The sequence below is a fragment of the Lagopus muta genome, chromosome 1 (genome assembly GCF_023343835.1).
Source record: "Lagopus muta isolate bLagMut1 chromosome 1, bLagMut1 primary, whole genome shotgun sequence".
In the NCBI taxonomy this organism is placed as follows: domain Eukaryota; kingdom Metazoa; phylum Chordata; class Aves; order Galliformes; family Phasianidae; genus Lagopus; species Lagopus muta.
This window is the reverse complement of record NC_064433.1, coordinates 132,116,012-132,134,483: the sequence shown is the minus strand read 5'-3', so window position 1 is coordinate 132,134,483 and position 18,472 is coordinate 132,116,012. Positions and strand designations below refer to the sequence as shown.

The 18,472-nt window shown below is 40.9% G+C and overlaps 1 protein-coding gene and 1 long non-coding RNA gene across 3 annotated transcripts in view; one reads left to right on the top strand and one right to left on the bottom strand.

Annotated features, from left to right (window-relative positions):
• Positions 1-18,472, bottom strand: part of RPL31 (ribosomal protein L31) — a 288,373-nt gene that overhangs the window by 144,144 nt on the left and 125,757 nt on the right. The window lies entirely within an intron of this gene.
• LOC125700885 (uncharacterized) lies at positions 1,077-12,352 on the top strand. Its single transcript, XR_007380078.1, has 4 exons — positions 1,077-1,191; positions 6,963-7,012; positions 8,694-8,744; positions 12,233-12,352. It is a non-coding gene; the product is annotated as an uncharacterized LOC125700885 (long non-coding RNA).

The window sequence follows — 18,472 nt, the reverse complement described above, 5'->3', positions numbered from 1 at the left end:
TGTACGGCGCAGAGAGGTTAAATACAGAACAGACCATACTTGTAAGAAGATTAATGCATACAACAGGGATAGCAGCGGGCTTCTGCTGGCTCTAATCTGGCATTTGACTGGGACAGAGAGAGAGGGAAGGAAACTCTAAGCCAGTTAAAGTAGTGGATTATTGATGACAGAGGATTCACTGCTGATAGGGAAGCTGGAGTGAGCAGGCAGCAAGGCTGAAACACAGGGCAGCGCGCAAAGCAAAAAGAAGACGCTGGATTTAGACACAAGCTGCCTTTCAGTATCGAAAGGGGGGCTTTAACAAAGAAGGAGACAGACTGCATAGCAGGCTCTGATGTGAGACAACAGGGAGAAATCGTTTCAAAGTGTAAGGGGGGAGATTCAGGCTGCATATAAGAAGAAAAGTATTTTCCAATGAGGATGATAAGGCACTCAGGTTGCCCAGAAAGGTGGCAGCTGTCCCTTTCCTGGGCATATCTAAGGTTGGACAGGGCTCTGAGCAACCTGATCAAGCCGTAGGTGTCCCTGCTTGTAGCAGGGGAGTTGGACTGCATGATTTTTAGGGCCCTTTCTAACTGAAATGATTCTGTGGTTGTATGATTCTATGATTTTAGAGGAAGGTCTAACACACATGGAAGAAAGCTTGTCGGAACAATGATATGAGCTTTCTAAGAGTACAGGACTGAGGAGCAGTAAAATTACATCTTACATACAAATGTAAAAAAAATCACACCAAGCTCCTTGAAGAGGGATTTGAATTTGGCCAAGTAAACAATCTGAGAAGGGAAGAAGTCTTGCAAGACTTCCCTGCCTTCTTCTGCTCAGATAAACACTGGGTGGAGAACAGCACTGCAAATCACTAATAATTACAGAAATTCTGGCAAAGGCATCCAAGTAGATAATGTTATCTTGGGAAACAGGCAGCTGGGAGTGGGCTGGGGTTGCACAGACCTTCTGCAGCACAGCTGCTAATCAGGATAACCCCTGACAGTCGTTTTTAATGATGGATAATTTGAAAGAAATCGACTTTGTGAAAGTTCTGGAGCAACATTTAGTAGGGACATTTGGTTCTTTTCGTTTGCTTGCTCGGCTCTGAGCAGCACTCCAAGGTAGCAGGAATAGGTGACAGCTTTGAAGGGAGGAGTGGAAACCAGTTACCTTCACCAGCAAGCAATTTGGAACAGCAGAATGGTAAATTCACAGTTGGGATTAGTTTTCCTATTATACCTGATAGACTGGGGGGAGCTATTAATATGATTTCTTTAGTATGCTTCTAGGCAATAAAATCATTGCACGTCCAGGGTTTCTGTCCCGGGGTAGAGTTTGTTAAAACCAGCACTTCTCCTACTTCTTAGATTATAAATCTGTTCCCGTATCTTCTTTGTCTGTCTCACAGATCCTGGCGATGCTACAGGTATGACTGAGCTGGCATCTGTCTTCCAAGTTGTTGATATTTTAGTATGAATTTCCATTTGGGGTGTGAATAGGACAACTTGCCTGTAGTGATGTGTTAAAAAATCATACTACAGTGTAGGTCATGATTAAGTTACAGCAAAATTACAGACTGTCTAGAAGAAAATGAGCAATCTCAGCTGTGAATATTGTAGAATGCATTATCTCCCAGATTTATTTATTTATTTCAGTACTGCCTGTTTAAAATTCTGCAGGGCTCCTTGAGCTGTATATAGGTGCTAATTTAAATCTGAAAAGGAAAAGAAAAAAAAAAGTATGTTGAATTGTATTTGTGCATAGAATTTGCAAAATGAGATTGGATTTTGATCCACTTGTTTTTGTTGAGACAGTCAGCACTAGTAATAGTTTATCTTCAGAATAAGTTAAAGAAACTAAAATTTAAATAGCTTGGAAGCCTGATTTCCATTTTGATGATGGCTTTCTTAATGTAGAGCCTTCTACTGATTTTCTTAGAGAATATATTGGCTATGTAGATACTACAATTTAAAAGCAACTCATTTTCTTTTATTTTTAATCAATTTGTAATCAACTTAGATACACAAAAATAAATTAGGTTTAGAGACTTAAGTGTTTATAGAGCATCCACATGTCTAGTCATTTGCCTATGCTGCCTTAAAGCTACACCTGCAGGTAAGCTACTCTGAGATGTGCGTAGCCAAATGTTGGGAGTTTTTGAGTGTCCTAACTACAGATGCTGCTTGTCTGTTAGCTTGCTCCATGGCCTGGTGCTGAGCTGATACAGCTGGAGGAAAATTCAAACCCCCACCTCATCACAACCTCATTTCAGGTCGTTATAGAGAGGGATAAGGTCTCAGCTGAACCTCCTGCAGATTGAACAATCCCTGTTCTCTTAGCTGCTCCTCGTAACACTTGTATGCATAAGATATACTTCCCAAATTAGTATGAATAAGAGAGCACCAAATTTTTCCCTTCTGGGAGCTCTTATAAGCGACTGCTCATTGCTCTTGATCCTCTCTTGGTTGGAAGAGACACATAACATTAGTGACCACCTTTTGAGCAGTAGGAGTCTTGGGCCACCAGAGGAAAGGTAGCACAAAATAAGTGATGACAGTAACTATAAAATCAAAATTGTCATCTTTTTGTGTATGAGCATGAAGTTCATTCACAAATTAATGGAGCCTTCCAGTTGGTCATCAAGAAGCTGATGGTATTTGTTGAACATTTACTCTAAAGGGTTCAGTGCCTGAGCTCAGGCCATGTCTTTCTTATTTAGCAATGCAGATGCTCTGTCTAAGGTCCAGAGGTGCTGAGAAGGTCCACAGCACCTGGAAACCACCACAGCTAACTTGGTTGTCAGGAGGATGAAAAAATAGACATTAGGACGCGCATGGCTTGCTTGCAGCCTTTTGGCTCTTGATGCCTGCAAATATTGACTCCCTGGTGCCTGCAACAGGAACAGTGGGAAAGGCTAAATCAATTGTTGGGATTGTCACAGTCCCCCAAGACAGACAAGTTTGTACAGCCTGAATTAAGTGTAGGAGATAAGACCTGGGTGGCTATAACTAAAACACAGCCTCTCCAGCTTTGCCAGTGTCACAAAGGGTTGCAATTGTACCTGGGACCTGCACAGTAAATGACACTGTACCACAGTTAGCATTTCTCCTGGTTGAGTCATGGGCATATCTACAAAAGGGAAAAGCTACCCATCCCTGCTAGGGAGATGGAAAGCAGGCTGCTGAGCTCTTTGTCCACAGCTTGTGTGGTCACTGCTGAGTTTGGGTGACATTTTGAATGCGCTGGGGAGGCTGGCTTATACCTGAGACTGTAGCTGTGCCCACACATCCTTAGGGAACTTTGAAATAGCAGAGATAATGTCAGCCCAGTTACCATATGCTTTCAGTCTGCCCGGGCAATGATTGTATAATAATCCCTAACAGAAAACTGAAGACGAGATTTCAAGTGGTTGCCAGAAAACAGTTTTTCACTTAGAGTGGCAATTCTGAATAAGGAAGCATCTGGCACATTTGATCAGGCAAAGAAAATTAGGTCACTCAGAAAAATATTTGATGTTCTTCCTGAGGAACATAATGCTAAAAATGCCTCTATCTACAACGGCAGAATTCTCTTCGGCGCTGCTTCTCATATTATTATGTTTTGTATTGTTCTGAGTAACTACACTATACTTAGTACCTGTTAAATAGAATATAGATTATGTAACTTATTATTTTCCTCCTGCCAGTAATTGGAGTTTAAAAGTAAAGAAGGTTCTTTTGGACGTTTTCTTTTTTTAAGGACTGTTGGATTCTTCTATAAGGTGTTTTTTAAATTACGTTTTGAATGAAAAAGAAGGTAGATGATCTTTTGCCTCTTGCCTTTCTTCTCTTAGCTTTAAGCGCATCTCACTTATCTGTCATTCCTGGACAGTCAGCAGAGCAGTGCTTCACCTCAAGGGTCCCACAAGCAGTGGAGGAAGCTACTATAGAGCCCCCTGTTGGAATGGGTCAAAAGGGGCTGCAGGATGATCCCACTGTGTGCTAATACGCAGGAGGAATGGCTCAGTAAGGCACAGATTCATATTTCAGCTGATTTTTTTCTCCTGGGAACCAAGTACCCAGTCTGTCCCAGGGAAATACCTTTCTGAAATACAGGATGTTGGCTAGTTTGGATGGAGCCCTGCGCAGCTCTAGTGGGTGGCAGCTCTGCCCATGGCAGGAGATTGAAACTCAATGATCTTTAAAGCCCGTTTCAACCTCAGCCATTCTATGATTGATTCTATGATTCTATATTCATATCAACTGGGGGAATGAATACTGGTGTTAAAAGCACTGAGTTGCCAACCTCATGTGTGGCTTGCAGTCTGATTTCTCATGGAATAAAACACATATCTCCATTTAGTTTACTTCCAAGAATATCTCCTCAAAAGAAGAAACCCAGAGATTTTTTTTTCAAGGAAAAAGCATAGTTAATTAATCTCAATTTTTCCAGCTTCCAAAAACCAGGAATGGAAGCAGTGACCACAGATTTTTCAGACCCTACAGACAAACTCCAGTCTGATTTAATGGCAAAGAACATCACTATTCCTACATTAATATTTCCAGCTGGTAAATGAATCAGTTTTTGTGGCATTTTCATTTGATTGTGAAGACTTCGGGTAACTGAAAAGTAGCTCCAAGCTGCTATCCCAGTCAAATTTATTACAGTGTGGCACTATGACTGGGATAGTTACTACAAGCCTATGACTCTTCAGTTACCATATAAAGAACTGAAGTACTTGCATAATTGATATAAAAAGTGGTCATGGTTTTCAAAATAGTTTACACACAGAAATGGATGTGTCCTCGTTCCCTGGTATATTTAGTGTTGCAAACTTTATCAGCAGATAAAAGAAATGTTTGTAAGGCAAAAAATTTGCCCAAGGCCAAAGAGTAAGCTAAAACAGAAGGTGAATCAACCTTCAGGAGATTTCTGGCACTTAATCATAAACTTAGTTCATTGGTCCTGCCTCTTTCCAGATTCTCTCATTCAGCCTTTAATTTTGTGCGAAGGCTCTTCTGCCCTCATAAATCATAAATGAAAAAATGTGGAGAGGCTTCCTTACTTCAGCAGCCTCAAAAGAGATTTCTAGCTTGAATTGATACTTCTGGGAGTGTGCCAGTGCAAAGAACCTGGCTTAAGATGGGGCTGAACAAAACAGGTTATCTCAGCTTCCCAGCACCCTTCCCAGTCTGGAAGAGCTTCTTCATCATGTGCTTGTTTTCCTTCTTTCAGGCTAATCATATTATTCAATACAATCCTAATTCAGATGAGTCAATGTACTTTCTCCCTCTACACATGAAGAGGGTAAATATCTGTTTGTGTTTGTCTGTTCTGGAGTCAGGTCTAGTTAACACCAGAGAGGGTTTGCCAGAATGGGTACATCCATGTGCTGACAAAATCTCACACCATAGCCACAGCTTATTACCTGGAAGAAGTGCTTTTTTGTTCTGATCACAGATCTGGTACAAACTGTTGGCAAAAGCACATTTTTGCCTCTGGAAGCTGTGAAATGACTATGAGTTTTACTGGTATTTATTTTTAATCAGAAGAATTAGTAGGAGCTATTGGGAATAGGTGAACGGTTGGACTGGGTGATCTTTTAGGTCTTTTCCAACCTTAGTGATTCTATGATTCTATGATTCTATGATTCTATGACTCTATGAATGTCTTGAACCTGCACTTTGTACCAAAGGCCATGAATACTGTAGCTTTGGACAGAATCCTATATTTTGCCACAGCTTCTAGAGAATGAGGCACCAAAAGAAACTGTATTTTATTCCTTATTCATTCTTTCTTTAAAAACAAAGCAAAACAACAACAACAAAAAACAAAACAAAACAAAAGAAAACCCGTACTTCTTTTGTAGCATGGAAACATTTTATTTCTTTCTTCTATTCACCAGAAACCCTGCAAAAATGCAAGTCCAGGGAGCAGATGTCAGCTAATCCCAAAGTCTGTGCTAGGAACATGATGGTAACTCTTAGGGAGTTCAACAGAATCTAAATGTCTCTCTGGTTTTGTACAAGATTACACTCCCAGCAGATAAGCCCCTGCATTTTAACTTGGAAGCTCGAAAGGGATAAATAACATCTCTGAAGCCAGCCAGGCAACAAACAGAATTTCTTAGTACAATACAATCTTGCTACGGGAGTTTTCTTGGGCGCACGTTTCCCATCAGGCATTATTATGCTGCTGTGTACATGGGGCTTATCTCAAAGCAAAGGTGGAATACTCAGCCACTGATACCCTGCAACTCACTGAAGTTTTAAGATGGATGAGGAAGGATTAGGTGAGCCTTTTGATACCTAGCTGTTACTTACTACAAAAGTTTAAGGATCTGACATCACTATTTGTAATAAATGTTCTTGCTGTACTAAAGTGTGTACGTGGCAGGAGGGGAGAGGAAGAGGTGTCATGTAAATAACCAAGAGAACTCTAAATCACTCATGATCAATAATTCATTGTGCAGAAAAAAAGTAACAGACAACGCCAGCTGATGGAATAGTGCTTTGGTTACATTTTCTTTTGTGTCCCTGATGAAAGGTTTTTAACTCTGTCTTAACAGAGAGATTTGCTTTCTGTAGGGACATTCAGCTCCAGGCAAGATAGAAGGATGATCCCAAACCCAGTAACTGGGTCAAGTCTAATTATCATAGCTAATTTGCACATTTCATTTATGGTAAAGGAAATTTTGTCTCCAGGTAGGTGAATCCAATTTGGATTATCAAAGGCAGACTGAAATAGCTTCTAAACAGAAGGTAGAAGGTCTTTTGCTAGACCCTATGACTGAAATATGAAGGCAGTATTAAAACCCCCATTCTGAACCAAATTCAACAATAAAATTAAAGTTTTCACAAGCAGTGACACTAATTTCCAGTGTCCAAAACCTATGGTTCCCCTCTTGTTGGAAAGTCAGAAATGCCAAAAAGTCAACATATCTCTAAACTCTCAGAAATAAAAAGGAATCTCCTACTTCTTTTTTTTTTGTGCAGGACTGTAGGGATACAACAAAAACTGTACAGACCAGCAGCTGTGGAGCAAGGTAAATAGCATGAGAACCAAGGGCACCTCTAAAAGAAGGAGGAAGGTCTCACGGCTCTATTGGACAAGCGCCTGCGTGAATGGTTGAAGAGTTTTTGTAGAATGCTCTGTTGACATGTAAAGGTGGATGGGAAATCTAGAAAAAGAAAACTTGTGAAGGTATATAAGTGATGTGAGAACTTGTAATAAATGATTTGGATCATTCACATCTGAGTCTGTGCATCAGACACTGCACAGAACAATAATACAAGGTACTGTCTTACAAATTTAACAACCTACTCTACTTAGATATATCACCTTGGGTGAGGGCAAGCTTAAAATTTCAACGTAAGTTGAAATAAGTTATTTTGACTCGTAATCTGGTTTATTACTGGTTTATTACACTATTAAAAGCATTTCAGTATGTTCTACTCTGAAATAAAAGTCAAAACAGTATCACTAGTATTGAACATCCCATGTCAATGGAAAAAAAAATTAGCTATCATCATCCCTAAACAGGACTGATAAACTAATCCAACCTTGGAGAACATTACTGGTTTTCTTGATTCAGCATTTCCATTTGGAAAACAGCTTTTCTGGATTTTAAAAGATGTTTTTCATCACCTGAAGCTGGAGGTGGAATGGCTGTTCATCAATGAATTTTTTGCACTCTCTTTATGTTGCATTAAAACCAGCTCAGACATGTGAAAAAGCAACAGAAAATCTCATGAAGAAAATAAATTTAATCAGTTTTTTTTGTATACAGTAGAAAGTTTTTTTTCATTATATAATCAATTTCTTCAATAGACTTTCCTAGAGTACAGGTTTGTTCCCATTCTGTCTCTCTGCTTGGATAACTAATAAACTCAAAGCCCCTCATAAAAATGGACACAGCTGTAAAAAGTGGACATTTTTAACATTTTGGTACTCAGTATCATCAAATAGATTTACAGAAAAACATCCAGTCCTCTAGGATAAGCAAAATCCAATACACATTCATAAATGTTCCTAAATGTAATATTCTGCGTGCATGTCAACTTTCTGAAAAAGGATGTGCATCTGGTACATTAGATGCAGAATTTTTTCTACTCAGAGAGTGTATACATATAAGTATTCAGCCCAGGTGCTTGGTGAGAGCAGACTCAATCAATATGTCTATGTGTTTTCCTCTACTTCATTTTTCCACTGAAAGGTATTTGTACCCTAACACGGAGATGTGGTAAAAGTATTCAAAACTCAAGTGCAGCTCTACACAATAGAGGCTTTTGAAAGGGAAGAAGGAAAAGGGGAAAGGAAAAAAGGAACAAAAGGGAAGGGAAGGGAAGGGAAGGGAAGGGAAGGGAAGGGAAGGGAAGGGAAGGGAAGGGAAGGGAAGGGAAGGGAAGGGAAGGGAAGGGAAGGGAAGGGAAGGGAAGGGAAGGGAAGGGAAGGGAAGGGAAGGGAAGGGAAGGGAAGGGAAGGGAAGGGAAGGGAAGGGAAGGGAAGGGAAGGGAAGATCAGCATTACAGATTTTTTCATATGAGATTTATGGAACTGAGTGCTGAGAAATCAAAGAGATTATGTGAAAAGTTTTGTTGTTGTTGTTGTTACAAAGAAGACTAACACTAGACGTGTATTTCATCTCTGTTTATCATGAAGTCCAAGGATATTCGATTTTAACACCTCAGGCTAATTTCTGCCTCCTGACTTCTTTCTTTATTCAGAAGCAAGTGGAAAGACAGCTGGGCATGCTGTCATGCCGGGAGTCTCAGAAGGTATCAGCTCTTTCATTAATTACTTCTTTGCTCTCCCTCTGCTTTATGTTAAAAACAGCCTAGTTGAGTATTTAGAAGTTGCATAGGCTTCAGTGAAAACGTGCTTATGGGACCCTTTAAACTGTCAGGTTACATCACATAAAATGAGGGGATCATATTCAAACAATTGTAAAACTATTTTCTTGCCCGAAAGAGCACACCATGATGCCATTTAGCTCGAACCTGAAGCTATGGGTATCCTGCTGTGGTATCATGTGCAGCAAGCACATGTGATTGTTCTCCTGAGGCATTTGTTACATGCATCTTGTTAACCCTAGTTTAGTCAAAATAACTGCCTTCACTGCTGCTTGACCTATTTTAGCATAATTTAGCCTTGAACGTGGTTCATTTCAGTTTCAGTAAGTTATTCAACTGGCATTAATAGCATGGAAACTTAAAATGGAACCATAAGAGTTTGAAAATATCATTCTTATTAACTCAACAGTTTGGTTTCAGTAATTTATGCATCTTTCAGAACTGACCTAATACTTACACGTACGTAAAATAGCAAGCAGTAATCAATCCCAGACTTAAAAGATCCTTTTCCTGGTAACAAATCAGACTTTTCCCAGGCTTTGGAAAAGGAAGCATTTATAATAGTTCTCTAAGCCTTGTTAATAGCTGCCTCTATAGGAGTTGTAAAATTACATCATTGCTAAAAGTGAAATGAGGACTTACTGCCCTTTCTGCAACTGCAAGAATTGAGTAAGATTTGTTCAAGGCTTGAGCACTAATCATGAGATCAAGCTGCCTCATTACTGTCTGCATTGGGATCTCAATACCGTTTGGGCATCTGCCCAAAAAGCCCCTGAATCTCAGCAGGCACCTCTTGGTTGGCCTAGGAGCTGCTTTGGGTCAGGCTAGGCACTTGGATGCCCAAGGGCATCCAGTTGGCAAATCCATGGCATGGGGATGGAGTTTGGCACTGGGAGCTGCAGCAGCGAGGGATTGGGCAGTGCTTCTCAACAATTGCTAAGAATTGTGAAATGTAAGCCAGAAACGTATGGAATCATGTACTAAAATCTGGTTCAGGACAGTTCTGTACAAGTACTATAACTGCCATAAGCCTCATACCTTGGTACAGTGTTTCGGGTTTTTCAAGGATCACTGTTTGTTTAAGGCCAGGCACGTGCTTACAGACTGCTGAAATGGGGTTGTAGAACACAGCACCAAGTCCTTGCTTCAGGGAGTGTTGCACAGTAAGCTGTTAGGGTCCCAACTATCGTGTCCTGCACTGACTCTCCATGTGATAAGGCAAGATCCACTTTGGAAGTTTTAAGGGAATATAATTCAGCTAGGGGTAGAGACAGGAGGCAGAGTTAACCAACACCGGGACTATTCTTTCAATCCCTCAGGCTTAAATTAACCTGACATAATTCAAGACCTATCACAGCTTCTCTCACCTGCAATCTTCTGCTAATTGACTCACATCAATGCACACAGTTTGGGTCTCCAGGTGCGCAGGGGACTCTTGGTCCCAAATGCTCATCCTCAGGAGTGCAGGTCCATCTGAGCTGGGTTGGGAGGAGGGAGTCAGAATGATGCTCAGCACACCGTGCAGCAGAAGGGCTCTGCAGGAACTTGATGTGAAGTCGAACTTGACTTCGCTTGTCAGCCAGCTCTGTGTGACTCACCGAAGGTGCTGAACAGACTAACGAGTGGGAGGAGGAAACGGGGGGGGGGGGGGAAAGAGGAAGAAAGGGAGACAGGCAGCCGAATGAAACTAGGAGCGCTGATTTATGACCAAAGAAAAGTCTGTTTTTCAGAAAGTTATGCTAGTCCTTTTCCAGCTCTAATATGACTGACATACAATCCAAGATCTCTGAGGTTTTTGCAAAAAAAAAATATGAATCAGAACTTTTAGCTGAAATGAGATAATAACACTTTTAACCTGATCATTATGATGGAACTCCGGGGGTTTGATTTATTCAGCTGTCATTTACTGCACATCCTGAACGTAACAGAAGACATGTTGGAGCTGCAACCTTTATTTAGGGTTTGTTGGCATGATTTCATTTTATACCAGCCTTCTGGGAGTTATTTTTCATCTTTAGGCAGTTGCCACTGCTAACAGGAAAAGGAAAAACCCTTTCTTTATTAGCTCCTTGTGCAGGTGGTTGTGAAGAAAGGTGGAATTGGGGTCTGCTAGGGTGAGATCTGGTACGTCATGGGGGATTTTTCCTGACCTGTGTTGGGAAGGAAACACTGCAGCGGTGGGTTTTGTCAAAGCATCACAACTGTGGAGAAGATGAGAATCCTTTGGACTTTTTCTCCTCTGAAGATACTGCGAAAGAGCGAGTACGTACTTAATAGTGAGCCAGATTTTTTGCTGGCGTTGAAAAGAGGATATTTGCCCCAGGGAATTGTGATCAGCAGTGGCACATGAGATGTCTCTAAAGGCCAAAAGTCATGTTTATTGTTTTTCCTGGAGAAGTTCCCCGCATCCTGACATGGCCACTTTCCCCACTCTCCTCATCCTGCTTTCAGTCTCGCCCAGCTCTCCTGGGAGCAGTCCTTCATCGGAGACCGCAAGTTTGCCAAACTCTGCCTTGGTGTTGAGATGCACACACACACAAAAATGTATTGTTGAGATAATTGTGCACACTTGGGAACTTGTTTTGAGATTTATGTCCCAGTGCACGTAAATAAAAGGTCACAGAGTCTCGTTATGGCACAAAAATATCCCTGCCTGCAGCTGCCCCCATATGAACTCTGTGGGGGGGGGTAACTGTGAGGTCCACCCATCAGACTCCCACAGGGCACTCCGTGAGCACTGTGAAGTGGCTTTTCCATCCAATGAAGGGCTGACATGAAGGTACGTCAAAGAAAACAATGAATGCCTCCTGCTCTGACCTACATATTTCATTCAGAGAGACTCGGCTACATCTGCTAGATCGCTTGGAACAACTGTTACCCTTTAGAAATGAAAAATCATTTCTTCAGGGAATCAGATAGGGAAGGGGGAGTGGGGGGACCCCATAGTGGCCTGCTAGGGCACAGAACATTTAAACTCCACTGTATTGATTGCAGTTTATGATTGAATGCAATCATTACTGTGCCTATATTTTTCTATTTCAATGAAACCATCAGGCAGTGAGTCATGCTGTGCATGTAACCTGGAGGAAAGTGCAAAGAGGCTGCCGAGGAGCAGCAGCACAAAAGTACCATTGGCATCGTTTCCCTAGGAGAGCAGGGCTCTGGACAATTTCCACACTCTATTGCTGTTTTTCTATTACATGCATTCTCCACTAAAATGTGTAACAGAATTGAGGACACAGTTATGAGTAAAGAGCCTTCTCGCACATGCTGTTCCATAATTAAAGAACAGCTATAATAGAAAGCCTACTTTTCCTTCTTCTTCTTTTTTTTTTTTCTTTTTTTTCTGCATTAATGAGCTCAAATTCTTATAGTCATTAAAAGGGCATATGCTTTTTTTTTCTAATTTACAGATTAAAAAACTCAGAGCAGATCAAGAAGATGGCTGAAGTTTGAACTCTTTAGTGAAAGAAGATGCACTGCCATTAGCAACAAAACAATTTTAATTAGCCCACTCCTGGATATGCAGTGACGCAAGCCAAATGCATAGAAGTTTGGAAAAATGGAAGATATTATGCTCTTGGCTTGCTAAAGAGTGTTCAAATCCACAAGAAATGAAAAACTTTCAAAGTATTTTCACTTACAATTTTTCATTACCTGTATTTTATTACATCCATTTTTATTTCTTTTGTCACTGAAGGTTTCAAAAAGTGATTTGGAGATGTCCCCCTCCCCACCTTAATTGTGCTTCTCTCACTTCAGCTCAGTGGATGGAGCATATTGTTAATAAGCTGAAGAGGAGAAAGTCAGCCTAATTAGTAATGCCTCGTTGCATTAGGAATCAAGGTCTGTGGCAACCAACCTGTGGAGACGCAGTGGGAAAACATGATTGCTGTTTGATTCAGCTGCACCAGGCATTGAGTTAAGATTATAGTCTCAGAGATAGGTGGCCTGCTTGGGAGAGCGAGCAAGGAGCATGGTCCTGAGTGCACTGAGTGGGGTCTCAGCAGTGTGTGAGCAATGCCAGCAGTCCTCTCTTCCGTGGCTGAACCAGGGGAGCCAGGAATCTCAGCTCTGTTGTATTAAAAACCATGATTTAAACAGTGCAGTCAGCAGGACGAGGGGAGCGATCATCCCTCTGTACTTAGATCTGGTGAGGCCACACCTTGAGTACCACGTTCAGTTTTGGGCCCCTCATTACAAGAAGGACATCAAGGCCCTAGAGCACGTCTAAGAAGGGCAACAAGACTGTGAGGGCTCTGGAGCACAAGTCTGATGGGGAGTGGCTGAAGGAACTGGGATTGTTCAGCCTGCAGAAAAGAAGGCTCAGGGGAGACATTATTGCTCTCTACAATGACCTGAAAGGAGGTTGTGGCAAGCTGGGGTCAGATTCTTCTCCTAGGTAACAGTGATAAGATGAGAGGAAATGGCTTTTATGTTGTGCCAAGGGAGGGTCAGGTTGGATATTAGGAAACATTTCTTCTCAGAAAGAGCGGTGATGCAGTGGTCCAGGGAAGTGGTGCAGTTACCATCCCTGGAGGTGTTCGAGAACCGTGTGGATGTGGCACTGAGGAATGTGGCCAGTGAGCATGGTAGCAATGGACTGATGGTGGACTAGATGATCTGAGAGGTCTTTCCCAGCCTTTATGATTCTATGATTTCTCAGAAATTTCATCTCTGTGACATGCTATATCCCAAAACCATCCACTGTGCACAACAGTGCAATGGCTTGCCTTTTGCCCCAGTCTGGAAAGAGTTAAAGAGAAAGGCTAATTGCAACACAGGGTAGTTGCATGCTGGAGCAGGCTAAAAGGTAAGTCCCAGTTTCTACTCCCCTGCTTGCCAAGTTACATGAGATGTAGTTAACGGAGAGTACCTGTGGAGATACTGTGATAGTGTTTGGTGGCAATGAGGTTATACCTGTTTGTATACAGGTATAGAAAGCTTTTTACCAATGATCAGATAGATGATTGCATGATTTAGCATCAGATACTAATTGCTTTCTTTTTTTTCAGAAAAAGAGAAAAACCTCTCCAATCCCAGAGCCATCCTCAGGAGGAGCAGTCAGCACTGGGTGCTCTCAGAAGCCCACACAGGTTGACATATCCTCTTTTAACCTGCAGAGACATTTAATACCTGCTGAGGTGTGATTTGTATTATTTTTGTCTCTTGGGAGATTAAACCTATTTTTGTTTCAGGTTTTTTTTTTTATTTTTCTGTGGAATGCTTTAGACTTGTAGCTCTGAAGCAATTTTTTGCTATCCCATTATACATTACGTGCTTTGAGGTGTTCACATCAACTGGAGATTAAATGGACCTTGTAAGTCTAGCAGGGGTAGCACTGCTAGTATGTGATGCAGCTTCCTTTCATGGAGACCTTCTCCCCGTTACCAAGAAGGATAGACTTGGACACTCTCAGCAGAGGGTAGGTTTGATTTTTCACCCATATTTTTTTAGCAAAGCAGTGCAAGGTGACATTCTGCATGTGCAGAGTGGTTAAGCCAAGTAATATGATTCAGAAATAGAGATAAATCTGAAGAGAATTTTTAAAAAATAAATCACTGTACGACAAGCAGTGTTATTCTTTTGAAGGATCTCTGTCTGTGGGAAAAAACGTAGTCAGTCACCGCTAGCTGAATAAAAAGACCTTCACCCAGTGACTCTGCAGAAAGAAGGGCTGGCATTTTGATAGCAAAATCTTTCTGGCTTTTTGAATGCTATGTTGCATGGAAACGGCATGAAACAGAAATATGAAGGCAGGAACCAGAGAAGTTGATAAATAAATGAACTGAGAATTTTATATTTTTCTTTTACCCTGGGGCAAAATTTCCTTTTACAGCTGTCACACGCCACTGACCCCAGGGATGACCCAAGCGGTCCCCATTGCCACCAGCTTACTCCTATCCTAGGCTGGCAGCTAGAAACCTTATTATCTTGCTGGGAGACAGAGAATAGTTGAGATAGATGTCATTGTGATGGCAGAATATCCATAATAACAGCATAAAAGTCCTCTTTTCCCTCTGAACTGAATTTTAAAGAGGTATTTGATACTTATTGGGAAAATGCTTCCACCTTGAAGACACAAATGGATGGTAATGGTAGTCTGCATACTTAAATGTACAGATGTTATGTATTTAATAGTGCTTGGATCTCAAAATCTGAGATTTGTCAACACTGTCACCATCCTACAGTGGCTCCACAAGAGATAAATACCTCTGGCCCAAAGCATTCTGAAGCAGCTTTGGTATTTGCATTAAATTCCTTTTCAGATTGATTTCCTTGGGAGCAGCATTTCACAAAACCCCTTCCTTTGTTAAGTGGCAATGTATCACAAGAGCACAGGCATTTGGATCTCATTCACAACAGCAAGATTTTACTTGGTGACAAAACAGGGCACCACCTTGGCCCATTCTGTTTTTCCTTCAGATGAGTTGGATGTTATGAAATAATTTCTAGCATTTACTTTTGCTTTTATGTTTTGTGTGCCCTTTCCTCGTAAATGCAGTATACTATGGTAGTCTTAAAGCCTTTTCTGAATTGAGGCAAACACTTTTCAGGTTAAAAAAAAAAAATTATATCTCAAGTTATTCATAATCTCTAAAAAATAGCTATATTTAATGCAAGGGAAAATATTTTCCTTCTATGTTACTATCGCACAGCATTTCCAAAGAGAAGTTGATATTTAACTCTGATATTTCACTAAAGCCCAGCACTCACCAAAACTGAGTTGATCAGGAAAATACTGGGGAAAACATACTCACATGCCTCAGAATGATCATTTGGCTATTAGAATAGCAAAATACACCCGACACTGGGACATCTCAGCCATGCACCATCCATGGGTTTGTGGATTTGTGTATACATATGTATGCAATGTTTTGGTCCCCCTTTGACATTAAATTTGTTGATGGATAATGACTGCTTTTATCTCTGGGTACTTCAATACTGTACTCCAGTAACATATACAATATGAAGAGGCTAATTTTTGGACACCTTACTTAAGCTGTGAGTTTTTGCAAGTCTACTCTGCACCCTGAGCTATGAGAAGAGTGGTTGAAAACTAAGCTATCTGCATGAACAAAGATGTCTGAGAGCACATCCTTTTAAAAATACTTTCCTGGGTCAGAAAAAGGCAAAGTTTTGTCCTGCTCTTCACTAGCATATTTTATGTGATCATAGAATCATGTGATCATTGAGGTTGGGAAAGACCTCTCAGCTCACCCAGTCCAACTGTCATCTCATCCCACCATGCCCACTGGCCATGTTCCTCAGTGCCACATCTACATCCTTGAACACCTCTGGGGATGGTGACTCCACCACTTTCAGGGCAGCCTGTGCCACTGCCTCACGACTCTTTCTGAGAAGAAATTGTTCCTAATATCCAACCTGAACCTCCCCTGGCACAACTTAAAGCCATTCTCTCTCCTCCTATCACTGTTACCTGGGAGAAGAGGCTGACCCACTCCTCGCCACAACCTCCTTTCAGGTGCCAGTGATGAGCTGACCACCCCCATCCTCTCCTGGGGGTGTACCTACCCAGAGGAGCAGTCAGTGGCCCCTATTGCACCTCCTGCCTGTTAACAGAGCACAGTGCCAGATGTTCTGCCCTCTACCTCACCCCACTTCCAGCACCCATTGTGTATTCCTGGGATATCCACATAAATGCAGTTTTTCCTTATATCAGTGACACGATGTTCTCTGCAGGATTTTGTCACTTTAATATTCCTCAGTGTGCCTCCAAATGCATGTTCATTTTTCTTACTTCTAGAGAGAACGGCTTGGCCCCTCTTCTTTATCACCTAGAAAGATTAAATTAGTTTCACTACTGATAGTAGACAAGATATACTTCATATTCCAGAGGCAATCTGACTACAAGACCTGAGCTGAGCAAGAGTAATTCAATTGACTTCACTGAAGCTGCACTAATTTAGATCAACTATAAATTCATCTTTTCTTGTGAAATATGTCTAGGAGTGACCTTGCAGTGCCCAAATGACTGAGTTAATTCTGGGCAGCATTTCACCCTCAAAATAATGCAGAAATTGGAGAACTCCTTTTTTTTTTTAATTTAATTTTTTATTTTATTTTATTTTAGGAAATTGGTTGAAATTTTGCATTTCTTCCTTCACAGAGAAAGTAAAAGGCAATGCTGGAATAAAGATGAGGGCAGAATTAGGTCAATGTCTTACATCATCTACATTCTAACTACAATTAATCCATGATGCTTTTAAGATACAGATGAGGAAAACAGTATGTTTTTTGCGATATTGTTCTTTCCTCTTCATGTCTATTCCCTTCTTTTCACAGCAACTTTTTTATTCCCTTCAAAGTTGTTTTGTTTCTGTAAAAAGGAGAAAAAATCCCACTGTATACTTTATTGATTATTAATATGAAATACTGCAGAAGTTCACAGACCCAGGTGGCTGCATAAAGACTGAGAGGCTGCAGCAGAGATCTTTGCAACCCTTTCTTAAGCCATCCATGTTTCATTTACCTGTTGAAGGTCACAGCTCTTGACAAGAGAGCCAGTTTGATTACAAGGAGACTATTATATGTTTCTAGAAAGATAAGGGAAAAAAAAAGAGCACAGGTGGTTTTCTGAAAGGATCATCCAATATACCTAGGCCATATCAAACCTGGCCAACCAAACCTGGGTGTGCCATGCTGTCAGCAGTTTATTTACCATCGTAATGGAAATCCATAGATGTTGGCTCATTCAAACTCAATGCTGCTATGCTATCTGGGACAGCAATGGCAAAGGCCCCAGACAGTATGGGGCTTCCTGGCATTCCTATGGCAATATGGAGAGGCCCTGAGGGGTACTTGGGAGATCGGGGAGAAGAATACACATTTTTTTTCTATATAAATGCTGTATATTCTTAGAAGAACAAATCAAACAATTCAGCAAAACCTGACTTTACTTACTGACCTTCCTCTGACAAAAGGTTGCACCAACATCCCCTTCTATCTGACAAATGAATTCAGATCACTTAACTTAAATAAAGGAACACCTAACCTAACCTAGCTCCTTTTTAATCAGAGAAAGAAAGCACTTACTGTAATTTAAGTAAAAATCAGTGCATAAAAATCGGCTTATAAGTAAGTTTCTCTGCAGTGCCAATTATTTTTACAACATTTCTGACTGTTGAAATCAATTCCAGTTGGAAATCAAGATGCACAGTCCCATAGAGTGAAATCTGGGATACATTTTTTTCTCACCACTGCAGAATTTTATGGCCATATCTTTTCTCTGGTCTTTTTTTGTTTTTGTTTTTGTTTATTTTTCTGCTCGTATTGAGTCCCAACTAATGAAAGTTCTAAATATGGGTATGATTAACAATGCAAACTTAAGAAACTGTATGTAAACTACCACAAGAAGAACAGATCAGAGAGTTACGCTCACCAGAAACTCAATCAACTGTTGCCAACCACTACACACAAGTAATGATTACTGCATTCTTCTCATTAGAAAGGCAGCTGTCATATAGCTTACGGTTTGGACAGAAAGAAATAAGTTAGCATATTGCTTAAGAGCTGTCTGCTATATCCCTAAATGTGAGTCTTTTCCTGTGTTTTGCCAAAAATATGCTAGAACATAAAATCCTTCATTCTGCAGAATAATAAATGTCATGTTTCCATTTCCCAGTGTCTTG